Source organism: Sipha flava, unplaced genomic scaffold (genome assembly GCF_003268045.1).
Source record: "Sipha flava isolate LNK unplaced genomic scaffold, YSA_version1 262_pilon_pilon, whole genome shotgun sequence".
NCBI classification, from domain to species: Eukaryota; Metazoa; Arthropoda; class Insecta; order Hemiptera; family Aphididae; genus Sipha; species Sipha flava.
The window spans coordinates 392,256-406,294 of record NW_020272924.1 but is presented as its reverse complement, the minus strand read 5'-3'; the positions used below and the strand labels follow the sequence as shown (position 1 = coordinate 406,294).

The 14,039-nt window shown below is 30.9% G+C and overlaps 1 protein-coding gene across 1 annotated transcript in view; it reads left to right on the top strand.

The window, feature by feature from the left end:
* The first annotated feature begins 1,234 nt into the window (after positions 1 to 1,234).
* The window catches only part of LOC112685018 (myelin regulatory factor-like protein), a 54,490-nt gene continuing 41,685 nt past the window's right edge, over positions 1,235 to 14,039 (top strand). The window contains exon 1 of the mRNA XM_025556771.1: positions 1,235 to 1,543. The gene's annotated coding sequence lies outside the window, so the exon portion shown is untranslated. The remainder of the gene's footprint in view (positions 1,544 to 14,039) is intronic.

The window sequence follows — 14,039 nt, the reverse complement described above, 5'->3', positions numbered from 1 at the left end:
TTAAAGTATATTTTCAAATTATGAATTAATGACTAAAAATAAATTGAAATTTTCCCGGTAAAATATCATCATTATCAACAAACATAAATAGTTAAACGACAAAATATAGATCAAATTATTCTACAAGTAACTCTAAACATTTTTAAATTATTATATTTATTCAATTTGTGGACAAATTAGTTTAACAGTTTAACAGAACCATTTTTGAACCATAAAAATATAACCGGGTTTTTGTTTTCTAATGAAACTTATGATAACCAAGTAATCAAAGATTTCAATAAATTTTATTTTGATGATATTTATCAAAACGTTTTTTAAGTAAAAGTAAAGCTTTGGCGTACACATTAGCAATAATTAAGTGTACGTGGTCTTTTAGAAATCATATTTTTGCATAACACTACTTGTTACATTGTGTAAATCAGAAATAATTAAATCTGATCTTTGAAATTCTGTTGGCCATTTAAGGGTTAATGATTTAGTATTTCTAAATGTTCATTGTGAAGTCGATGTTGAAGTTAAAGTTGACTAGGTTCATGGGCGTCCCCAGACATTTTTCTAGGGGGGGGGGGCAAAATTAATTTAAAAAATAAATGAAAATTTGTTTATACATTTTATTTATAGTAAATTATTATATTTCGTCATTATAAAAATTATGAATTAAAACATTACAATTAGGTAGGTATTATTACAATTAAAACATTAAAAAATATTATACATCATTCTTTTTCATTATATATAAATTTCAATCTCCGTGGACATTCTCTACCAAATTGTGTCAGTGCATTTTCAATAAATTTTTCTTTATTTGAATGAAATGGAAATAACATTATTCCAGGGGGGGGCAAGTGCCCCGTCTTTCCCCCCCTGGGGAAGCCCATGACTAGGTTATTAAAACATTAGAAAAATAAAAAAGTTGTACTGACTTTATTTTGTAACTAGGTAGGTATATTATATACGCGCTTATCTACCGCACCGGACCAATCAAATCGGTATGTTGGCAATCCAAAGGCTATTTCGGGGTTATCGATGTTTTGGAACATTCGATTTCCCCCGGCCTCCCCCAACTGGGTACGACCATTTCCTTGTCAACCGGACTGTCATCGGTGCCCGGGAGACTTACTCTGTGTGTTGCGAACGTGCGGTTAGTACGAGTATAACCACACTTAACCATACCACCTAACCATGTAACCTAACTTACGAGTCATCCGGCCATGGTTTTTTATTCGTTATTTATCTACTTCGTGTCTGTCGTTCGTCCGTGGATTTCGCGACGTGATCGTTCCCGGCTCTTTTTCAAGTTGTTCTAATTACCGTGTTTGTTATATCCACAATGGTCGAGGTTAGTCGATTTCGGTGCCTTTTCAACGTCGTTCTAGTCGCTAGGTGACATTGTCGTACCTATCCGGACATTCAGTTGCTGGGGAACGTTTCGGACAGCTTCCTGGTCACTGTCGACGAAGACATCTGCCAGTCTTGGTTTTCGTCGCACGTGCCTTTAGCACGGTCGCGTGGGTGCAACCATCCGAGCACCAGACCGTTCGAGGTAAACGCTAACTTTTCATAACGTTTCCGTTATTTATTATTTATTTCATATTTGTATTGTACCGCCGTGGTTTTTCTAATTACAATTATTTTGTTATTATTATATTGTGATTGTAAGAGCTTATATTGCCGGTCCAAAACACGGGCGAACCGGGTAGTTGCCCGAGGCGCCTTTAGTATACGAATATTTTATAAATTAAGTTTAATATTTATTCAAATTGACAATATTTATAAATAAATATTTATAAATTGTCTATGACAGAATATTCTGTTACATAATTTTTTTTATAAATTATACGTAACTTTCCACTGTAATATTACAAATAATTTAAAAATAATATACAAAAATATATAATCATTAACTCGGAAAAAACCAAAAAAGTTTGTGTTACAGCCGATACCTTTCAGATATAAGATAGTCGCCATAGTCTATGATGGTTATCATTATAGTTTTTTTTGCTTGTAGTTATAATTCGTAGGTACAATTTATTGTTTTTTATTATCGTTATTTGTAAAGATAAAGATTTGTATTTGTATACGAATACGACGTAAAATTAGTTCACATTTTTCCCTTGCTAGTGAAGTTGAACAGTAATTAGCGGTGTCATCGTTATCGGTCTAAAATATATAAGTATTTTTAAATTATAGAAGCAATTTTGAATTTACAAATTTGTATTGATAAATTATAAACAGCGTTCGTAAGAATTTTATTTAATATATTAATTGGTAGGTAAAAAATGGCACCAATAAAAGCTAGCGGTTATCAAATCCGTAAAAGAAAACTAGAAAAGCAATTATGGGTAGAAAAATGTCCAAAAATATCATCATTTTTCAGATCTAATATAAACGTACAAAATAATATAATATATTATATGAACGTCTCAATAATTTGGCATTAATCAGTATAGAAAATGATATAGTTTCTAAATTAGATTTGAACAAAGTAATAAAAAATGTTGTCGATTTAAAACCTAGAAAAAAATGTATAGTTTAAAAAAATGTATTATGATTTTTATATTGTACGATTAAAGAAATAATGTTAATTAAATATTCATTATGAATAATAATTATAAATTGCATCTAAAAAATATATTTTATCTATCCATAAATATAAGAATTTTAAATAAAATATGTAGGTAAGTATAAAATGTATTTAATATATTAAAGAGAATTTGGGCGCCTTTTAAAAAAATTCCCGGGGCGTCAAAATATCATGGCCCGGCCCTGGATTTAACGTTTGATTCGCGAGCATTACGATTATGATTATTATATCAATATATTATATATGATAACGTGCAAATAATTACCTAATATTTCGTGTAATATAATAAATATTTTTGTTTTCAATACACGATCAAATCACGTAGGCATGATTTAGCGCTAACGATTGGTTACTGTATTATGATTGGTGGGGGAGAAGGCCATTTTTCGGTCAGATATAACTAATTCATCGTTCAATACCGTAATACGGTTTTGAAAATATGAAGGAAATTAAGGACGCCTCGCATTGTTCTGAATAGTTTCATCGGAAATAAATGTCGTTTGAAGCTTTATTTATGTAACACTGTTATAATACGGCATAAAGTTTTAAACGTTTAAACAATTTATTCATGAACAACCATCGTGAGGCGCTTAACGTCTTGCTGGTCTCCGTCCCATTACAATGTTGTGTTCGATTCGATTCCCAGACATTTGTTATATTAGTAGTTGCTTGTTCGTTCATTTTATCCACATTTAAATCATCTATTACGCGTGCGCGCACACATATATATTTTGCGTTTCATGTTCAATGCTTTCGCCAGAATCGGGTTAATACTCATTTTTTTTCAATAGCATAGCGTGTCTCGTACCTACTACGTCGCGGGGCAAGTTAATGAAGTATTGCACACGCACACGTTTCAAAATTTATTAGTTATGAGCTTATGACATATATTAAACGAATACATTGTTATTATTATTATTATTATTACGTTACGGTGAACGTTTTGTACGTTATCTAAGACAAATGGGCACGGGGTACAATATCGCGCATGAACAATTCCACATATTATAGAGCGATAAAATCCGGCGAGCGCATAATATATCACGTGTGTAGTGTGCGCAGTCACCCGACTTTAACGTGAGCTCATACCTTTGGTTCATAAAGATTCTTATAATGGAGGTCGTAGGCATTTGCCTATCCTGCCTAACGGTAAACACGACTCGGCTCGTTATCTGTCTACTTTACGCGGATTGTTGGCAATGTTGACGCGAGCGATGGTCATTTCATTGCAAGAAACGTTCGTCGATTCTCATAGCGGCCATTGTCACGCGTCGATCGTGGCGAACAATTGCGTTTGCGTTTGTAATAAGTAGCGTCGGTTAAACAAGTACCTAAATGGCTGCCCACTCGTTCAACCAATGCTATTTTATTTTATTGTTGTGCAGATTTTGTAGAATTTGATGTTCATGTACTGACCCACAGTTAATGTTTGTTGACAAAATTGGTCTGTTGAAGACTACGTTTTACTTCGTAAATCCTTTGTCGTGATGTAAGTCCGTCGTCCTTGATCCGATTTTCCTGAATTCTTCACAGGTGCGTACTGTTTTGTAAGACGAATCTTTTGATACCTTGCGTGTAATAAACTGTTGATTTTTTCCGGTGGAAAAATTTGAACTCGCGGGAATTTGAAAAAAACACGTACGTTCGCGATGAGTGTCAAATGTAAAATGTTACATAATATAATAATATTATATATTATATTTTATATATTAAAAATAAATAAAGTATAAATATAATACTTACATTTTGTTATAATAATAGTACCACTATATATGTTACATGTCGATGTCGTCGACGATAAACCATTTCCCGAGGGGAAAAAAACCAAGTTTTGCTATAATGCTATAAATAGTCAAAAACAAGACCCAATATAGTAACAATAAGGCAATCACGGTAGTCATTTCATTAATATCAATGATTATACCTAGAACTAGAACTCTTAGATTATATAATTAATAATTGAAAAATAACCAATAATATTTGTATTAGAAAAAATTTCAATGTTTTGTTACGTGCCACCGGCTCGATTTCAAGTATTGCAGTCAAAGATGTATTTAATTTTAATAAACATGAGACTTTTAATACGTTTAATACATTTATTTTATAACTCAAAGTGTTAACAAAAATTCTGATACAGAGTGACGTGAAGTTGCTTGTTGTTCCGTGACTAGAACTCATCTGAATTGTGGTCATTTTGGTCCCTCTTTTATATGGCTCGATTGGCGTCATAGGACTTGTTGTTTCGGCATTTATTCCTTATTTAGCAATAGGCCATTGTTCGTTTGACCTACTTCATTATTATGTAGATTACATATTTTAATATATATTACTGGTTTATGGCCAACTAATTAAATGTAGGTGTTTCTAGGAATATAGATTACATATTTTAATATATATTACTGGTTTATGTGGTAGCCCATAACAGTTTCATATTTTTGTGAAATATTTCATACTTTAAATTCTATACATGTATAAAATACTTTAAAAAATCTTCCCTATATCAATACGCTCATGGTACATACCTATCATATTTATATTGCAATATTATATAAACTAAATGTATTTTCATACAGCTATGTTGTGTTCACGGAAGAACTGTCTAGACCAGTGGCGTGCCGAATATAGGTCTAAATGATGCCCAGGCGTCAAGTTAAAAAGGGGTGGGTGGTTGTTGGATAATAATATGTATATAATATATGTATAATAATAATATGAATTTAAATATGGGTGGGTGGGTGGTAAACTAGACTTTGCAATTGGCATTAAAAACATTTTTATCTCGGCACGCCACTGATCTAGACTACGTTTTCGTTATTATTAATATTATCCAATATCTCTCAAACAATAATAGTAGGTATGAATGTAACTTAACGATCAGATGTGGTATGAGAAAACAAGTCAGACGTTGCATCTTGACGTACTTTGGGACTCGTACCTTAAGTGTTAACTCTTTGTCGGGCTAATTGTATGCACATTTTAATATGATCGAAGACGAAAATAAATCGTTAAGCGTAAAATACAATTATAAAATAATGTTCTAAATATTCATGAGATTGACCAGTTATGAGCGTAGATATTTCGAACTGCAGTCAATATATAAGTAATAAGGACAACGCCAAATATTAAGATGTTTTGCATTTGAAAAGAACGGTTTATTTTACGTTATGTTGGAAAAATAGATTTACCAGGATAAATAAATTGCTATACGCTCGAACGAAATTTCGTATTATTTTCAAGTTCTTCGATTTTTTTTTTCGCTCTTATGGAAACGCTGAGAAAACCGAGAAAAACTTCGTTCGAGTACTAACTGTGTCCAATTTTTAATCTAAAATGTTGCTACTCAAAACTTTTGGCGTATATCATTATACCATTATAATTCCACTACATATTCCGAAAAAGTGTTTTGAAAGAAAAACAAATAGAGGAACTAGTTAATTTTACAATCATCGTAGAATTTAAGACATGTACACTCGTGAGCTTCTTTAATATATTTACAATGGTTTTGCGAGTTATTTTCGATCACTTTGCTTTATAATGCGCCATGCGGTATACATTTTAGATATAATATGATATTATATGTTATATTATATTATTATATTATATTCAGTGCTCGAATTGGGAGGGGGGGTGCGCAGGGGGACGGAGCTCCTCTACTATTTTTTTTTTTGCGTACCCCAACTATATTTTTTCACTGGAACGGGGGGACGCCACGTTCATCCTAATTGATGTCCAAAATAATTTTTATGTGAATTTCAATTTACGTCAGTTGGAAAATGAATTTTACGATTTATAATATCAAAACTATTTTTAAAATTAAAGATTATAGGGTGGTTATGATAAGGGAGATCTTCGTCATTTCTGGAAAAATATAAATAGTAATGTCTGTGAATTTGGTGTATTATACTTTATACATTGTTTGGTTTGTTATTAATATTGGCGATCGATGATATCGTCATTTTGGAAAAAAATTAATGCCCTTACCACGACCTTAAACTAATCTTCTAAGGCCATGGTCCGCACTAAAGAGTAAAAATAGATAAAAACAAAAACCAAATATATGATTATATCATTTGATTCATGAGACTGCCTGATCACTTACAATTACCTATGTTGATTATTATTTTATTTTTATTTTCTATTGTAACATATAGAATATTGGTATTGCTATCAAAATATATTATATTTGAAATTTAAATATTTGTTTAGCTGAAAAGTGGTATTCAAAATATATTTAAAGTTGGTGAAGGGGTAAGGAGAGGGACGAAGTCACCCACTGGTCTGTATCAAATAATTGCGCACATGGAACGCAGTTTTCAAATCGTTGGACTGTGCTCCTCTACTTAATTTTTCCCAATTTGAACACTGATTATATTATGTGTTATTTCATTGTTGGACCGCGAACAACATTCGGATGAATATTTTGCATGGTAATAGAAAAAAGAATTAAGTAAAAATGAAACAAAAATGTCCCGTTTAATCTCCATCGCATCACATTCAGTACAATAGTACTGAAATCAGTTGCGTACAAATGATTTTTCATTGACACTAAATATATTTTTAAGCGACGCTACAATATTATAGAAAGTCCGAATAGGAATAACACGTAACCGGAAAAGGGAGGGAATTGTATCTCCGAAACAATCCTTCCCTTGTATATGGGTCCAATAACTGTTATTATTGAACAGAATGAACGCTGTTTGTATGCCGATGTGAGGCAGAAAGACTAAACCAGTAAACATCGTATAATAAATATAATAATATTATTATTAAAAATCGTATAATAAATATAAATCAATAGAACTCTAAATATACATTCGTCACGACTTTAAACAAATCATTTATACGTGTTGTAGGTGTGGCGTACGATGGTTTCCTGTATACCTAAAATGTTTGCTGATACTTTACTGTCCTATACTGAATGTTGCGTAATATTGCACGTTAACCAATAACGTATTCCGTACGTAAACTTCACTCTGCGCACACAAGATATTATTGTTAATTTGCGTCCTGTTTATTACAACCATTGACGAAATAAGTATTTAAACTTGTTTAATCAATGATATAATATTGGATGTGCGCGGACGACGACGTTTTTTTAATTAAACAGACGATGACGATGACAACTGCATGTTTCGAGCGTTTGTTTGGTTTTTTTTTTAAATTCGTTACGCACGCATCCCCTCACGAACATTTCACCCCACGTCGATTTCCCTCCCCTCCATAGGTAATTTCCATATTAAAAATCATTCGCATTATACGATATACATATAACAATATTAAGCAATACGTGTACAAACATACACATATATACATATTATTTAAGAGTGTCTATGCACGTGTACCGATGACAACGAAGGGTTTACGATGTGTACATAATACTACGTATATTGAATGGACTATAAAAACTGTAGATATTGTAAATATTCGACTCTCATATTCGGGATATTCTCCGGGCGTCCAAAAATTAATTAGTGAAGGAAAAATGAGACTGAAGGTTCGATGAGAAATATCATTATACACAAGCAGGAAATTATATTGTTGAATTGTTTAATTCAATTTAATAATTTTTGGATGCCACTGACGGGTAGTATTGTTGACAAAACTAAAATAATAGTACATAAACAATATACGCATGTTAATTTGAACGACTAAAAGTTTAACTGACGTCTGGCTTCACGTTCTTACTTTTGAAGATAATCGCGTAAGTGTGCATCGTTGTTGGCAGGGCCTGATTAACCAATAGGCTGGGTAGGTTACAGCTTAAGGCGCCACAAAATCATTTTTTTTATGAAAATAGAAGCCATGATTGAATAATAATATACAATAATAATAATATTTACTTCAAAAATAAATTAAATTAAATAGTTTTGTTGTTTTTACTGTTCAGAAGTATCAGTATTCAGTACATACCACTATTATAATAATTTAATATAATCATATTATTCTATTACGGAATTTGAGGAAAAATACAATAAAAAATGAAATGTTTATGATAACGCTTCATTACAACTAGGTATACCATATAAACATAATAAATAGTCGTAGTAATCCTGTCATATCGTTGCTAAATGAAAGTGAGTTTATGGAAAATAGTTTTTGCCATTAAATAGTGGAATCTTTTGCGTCTTCGAAATCAAGAGAGTAAAACTTTTTATAAACGTTTTAAATTTAATAAATGTTTAAAAAACCAATGTTTGGAGCGAATTGTTTGAAAAATATTCGAGTAAATAAAAATAATTTATTTTTTACCTATTTGACGATTCATAAATTCGAAGATGTTTATTTCTCTTGTATAATATTCTATTGATTATGAAATACTTTTTATTCTAAACACTATAAGCCCGATGTTTATATGTTTTATAGGCCTCCCCTTGGAATCTTCCCTTTCGGAATAAATCATAGGGGCGCGAATTCAACCTAATTTCCTAACGGAAAACTCTTTAATCAGGTCCTGGTTGTTAGGTTCAGTTTCAACGCGTTCAAAGGAAAACAATATAGTCGTTCTCTCGGAACAAAAACCCACCGCGACGTGTATAAAGACGATGGCCCATGTTTTAAGCATTTATATTCATATACACTTGATCATGGTCAGGGGTGGATAGGCAATTATTTTCGGCCCAGGAAATATGAAACAAACCGGCCATGAACCGCAAATTAAAGTATTTTACCCTTCCCCCTTCAAAAAAAAAAAAAAACGCTTTATTTTGCATTAATTTCAAAATTTGTTTAGTTTCACCCTTCAATTAGTAAAATCTACAATAACTTTACTATAATTATAGCTATAATAGTTTTGGGTAAGTTACATGATTAATCAGTTACAACTTGAACTTGAAGTGTGATCTTAATGCATCTTTAAATATATATTTATTTTTTTAATGATTTTTATTTATTTTACAAAATAAAACTTTTTTTTGGTAATTATATAATAATATAGAGCGGCCCAAACAAGGATTGGCCCATTGGGAAGATTACCGATTTCCCGATAGGCCAATCCGCCCCTGATCGTGACACAATACATATACGTATCTATTAAACAAGTAAGGGAGTAAAGGAAAAAGTGAACGATAATACATTATATTGATGCTTTTCAGGTGTACATAATAATAATAATAATAATATATGAACGTATTTCGTGTGTATAATAAACTTTAGGTCGCTTTCCGCTGCTGCTCTCCCGTGTTCCTCACCATCGTAGTTGTATATTCATCGCCTGATTTTAAAATAATAACCATCCCTTGACGACGACCGTTTTGCCGATTGATCAAACACAATCCTCCTTCGCTTCATTATTTTAACCTCTGGCACATGCCCACCCGCCCCACCGTGCTCTTTTAGATACTGGGTCACCCGGGTTGCCTAAATACACACACACACACACACACACCCAAACTCTCTCTCTCTCTCTTACCCTCTTACATTACTTTAGCGTATATACATTCCTACATATTTATTTGCAGTATAGATTAAACGAGTACACACAAATGAAACGTTCACGTAAATAACATCGAGTTTATGTTATGTACTTACGTAGTATATACCTACCTACCCGGGTGCCTTTGGTTAGTATAAAGGTCACGGGTAAACAATAATTTATGTCGAAAGAAGAAAGCAAAAAAGGGGGGGGACATCGCTGCCGTCGAGTATTCCTTTGTACGCTATAATATATACAGACTTCATTGGTGACGTGGAAACATATTTCAGACACACGAATAGTGGATAAAATTTAATTGATATTATACGTATTGTGTATAGGAGGCACCTGTATGGCCTATTCGAACGCGTATTTCGCAGGGCCACGTAGAAATGACAATTTCATACTTGATCGTCGAGCACAAGTCATCGTCCCCAATAAATTTGATAATTTTAAATGCCTTTAGTTGAATAATTATTGCTTACAGGCGCATAATTGTTTACTTGATTTTATTATTTTATTAGTTTTCTATCAGCTTTTATCAGCTTTGAACTCAGGAACACACTGTACACATCAGGTCTAGTCAACTCTCCTGACTATTGTCGGCCGAGCCAAGATCGAAGATTATTGTTTTATCTATTTACATATGTTTATGGGTTCAGAATTGTGTATCCAAGTGATCAATGTGCAAAAAATGTCCATTTCTCTACCGCGATATCGTTTGAAATTTGAAAGATAATAATTTAAGTGAAGCTGCGTCTCCTGACGTGCCAAGGCGATTGCAAGCAAGTTATTTCGCAGACGCCAAACGGGCTTATATTCATTCCAACGTAAGGATCAACATAATATTATAGTCATGTGATATGGCGTATCGGCATTTGAAATATTTATTTGAATCCTACGACGTAGTTTTCAATGAACGGTTGGTTGATTTTTTAAAGAAATTTTTACATATTTCTTAGATAAGAAAAATGGGTGGATCTTCACAGTCATTAAAACGTCAGTCATGACTAGTCGGAAAATTCGTAGACGGTATTTACTAATGGACTCCATTACATCTAATTGTATCAGAAACATATGAAATGTACATCGGATGAATTTGTACTTGAATCAGTGTTATAAAAAAAAAAAATGCCTCAAGTATTATATTAATCATAGTAATCACTACGAGACTTTAATAATATAGTCGTGAAAAATAATGTGACTGGACAATTGAATTCAGTTTTCTACAGATAGTTGTGTCTGTATGTACTCGTATATGTATAAGTAAATCTTTAAACACATAAACTAACACACTCAAAGAGTGACATAATTACGCGATTTAAGAATTATTTTTCAAACATTAAATGCGATCACTGATCCTTTAATAGATGATTCAAGTCCACACATATTTGATAAACTACCATTATATTAAATATATATATATATATATTGACAACCATGACAATAAATGTGATAGTAAATAGATAAATAAATAAACAAAAACAATGAAAACTTTACTCTGATTAATTTATTAATTGTCGATAAATAATGAAAAAAATCTAGAAATTGAAGCAGGTTTTAGGTTATTTATACATGAGTTATCTAGCTTAACGGTATAAGTATTTGTAGTTGAGAACTTTTAATCGATTTGATATCGTTATAGGAAAAAACTCTTAATAAATATAGAGCCGTTCATTTTTTAATGCATTTTACTAAACAACAAATCATTTTTTTCTCAAAATAGTCATTGTATAGTAATATAATGGTAGTATTTCATGTTTACTCCGTATAATTATTAAGAATAAATCTTAATACTGGTAGAAGAAACAAATATCTGTCAAAATATTGTTTAAATTATTTTTTACAAATTTGCCTATCGTACATAATCTAATTATTTTTTTTACATACTTTTTTTTAATCTTTTATTTTTTTATTTTTTATTAGTATTTCAATATAATATCAATTAGATCACAAAATACTTTCAATGAGCGACATTTGTATTTACTAGTTAACTAATTTAAAAAATGCACTGTAATAAAGAATGTGCACTATTCAAGTACATCTATGGAATACTGACTTATAATACTATAGACGTTTTATGTAGTATTTTTCAAAATATTGACTAAAATTACAAATGTGTATTTTTGAATGTATACTTTATTTCGTACGTAAGTAAATGTATAGTAAAACGGTAATAAATTAAAACTATTATTATGCTATTGATCAATATATATATTGGATAAAACTTTTAAAAAAACAAACATAAGATATCATATGTTATAGATTTAAATACGTAAAAACTGTTCATAAAATATTTATATTTGATTTGATGCAATTTCATCGGACTTTTAAACTGCATTTAATGAAAAAATTAATTCATTAGCTGCAATATTTATTTCACCATTTTATCGGTTGGAAAAGTATACATGGATATAAAGAAAAAAAGCACATTAGAATATTATATTGGTAAATATTAAAACAATTATTTTGTTAATTATATATTACATTTTTTGTCATATTGTAAATGTGTATCAAATAATCAGTTTGTTACAGTTGATTCTCAAGCTGTAATTCTTAATAAGTTGTAAAAATCTAATTGATTATAATTTATGTAATTATTAATGTAACTTATAATTCATATATAAATAATAACCGATTATAATTAATATAATTATCTATCATATCGATCATATGGAAATAAAATGACTGTGTAACTCTAGTTTAGGCATACTAGTTCAATATTATGGTCGTCTACTGACAAGGAAAACTCGACGGATACATTCGATTTGCTTTGATCGCAGCTCGAGTAGACAATGTTTGCACATGTAGGGCAGGACTGTCAAACACCAATGCGGTTATGACTTATCAACATGTTTTATGTAGATAAACGAAAACAATATGAATAACGACACCTTACCCAGTGGCGCCCACAGGTTTTCCATGGACGAGTGCAGTTATAATTATAGGGCCCTCAAATTTATTTTGGTCTACATTCATATGACCATATTAATTTTATTAAAATAATTTTTTTTCCAAATGCATTTTCAAATGCATGTTTATCTTAAATAAAATATTTATTTGCAGTTTCTTAATAAAAATAATTAATTAATTATTAAAGATTTCAAAGATAATACTTCTACGTACATAATCATTTTGATTGATGATTTAATTTAAGGCATTGAATATATGTTGACTTATTTCGCAAAATATATCAATTATTTCATCATAAATTATTTTTATATAGTAGTTACATAACATATTAATATTATATAAATCTTGAGGCGACCTCCTGAGCCCTGACACAAACTTCAAATACAATCATTATTATTATAGTTACGAATATAATAATAATAATATATTTATTTTTGTTTACATATTTGGCACAAACAATAGTTTACGTTTTATTCAAAAATCTAAAGATCCCGATAAATAGTTATGCATTTATAGTGTTTGCTTCAGATATCAGAGTGGGGCCCTCAAATGTATGTAGACAACGAGACCCACGAGAAATCAGTGGAATTGTACCACTTTGTACCATATGTGGGTGTCACTGACTGTATCTATAGGTAGTACAGTCGTAAACGACTTTCAAACATTTCGGTGAACTCAATTTTTGATAAATCTTATGAATTACCTATATAAGTATGTATAGTTATAGTTTTCAATGCAAAGTTCGCATCTTTTGAAATCTGCATAAATAATATTATTTAAATAGTAAATTGTTTGAGTAACTCATTTAATCCCATAAATTAATTACATTAAACATATATTATTACTCTAGTAGCTGACAATTTTTTTTTCACTGTTTAAGCTGATATGTTGATTGTATGTGTCCACTTAAGAAAAGTCCAGCCCTATAAAAATGGGATCAGACCAGACCAAATATTTAAGATAGTTTTTTTAATCGGACCAGACCAATTCCTAAAATATATTTTTCAACCTAGACCAATTTGAACCAAGCTTTTTTTAAAAGCTCGGATCAGCCCAGTTCGGATTTTATATTAAAAAAAAACCAACCTGGATCAAGACCGTTTTTATTTGATAATGAAAACCTGGTACCTA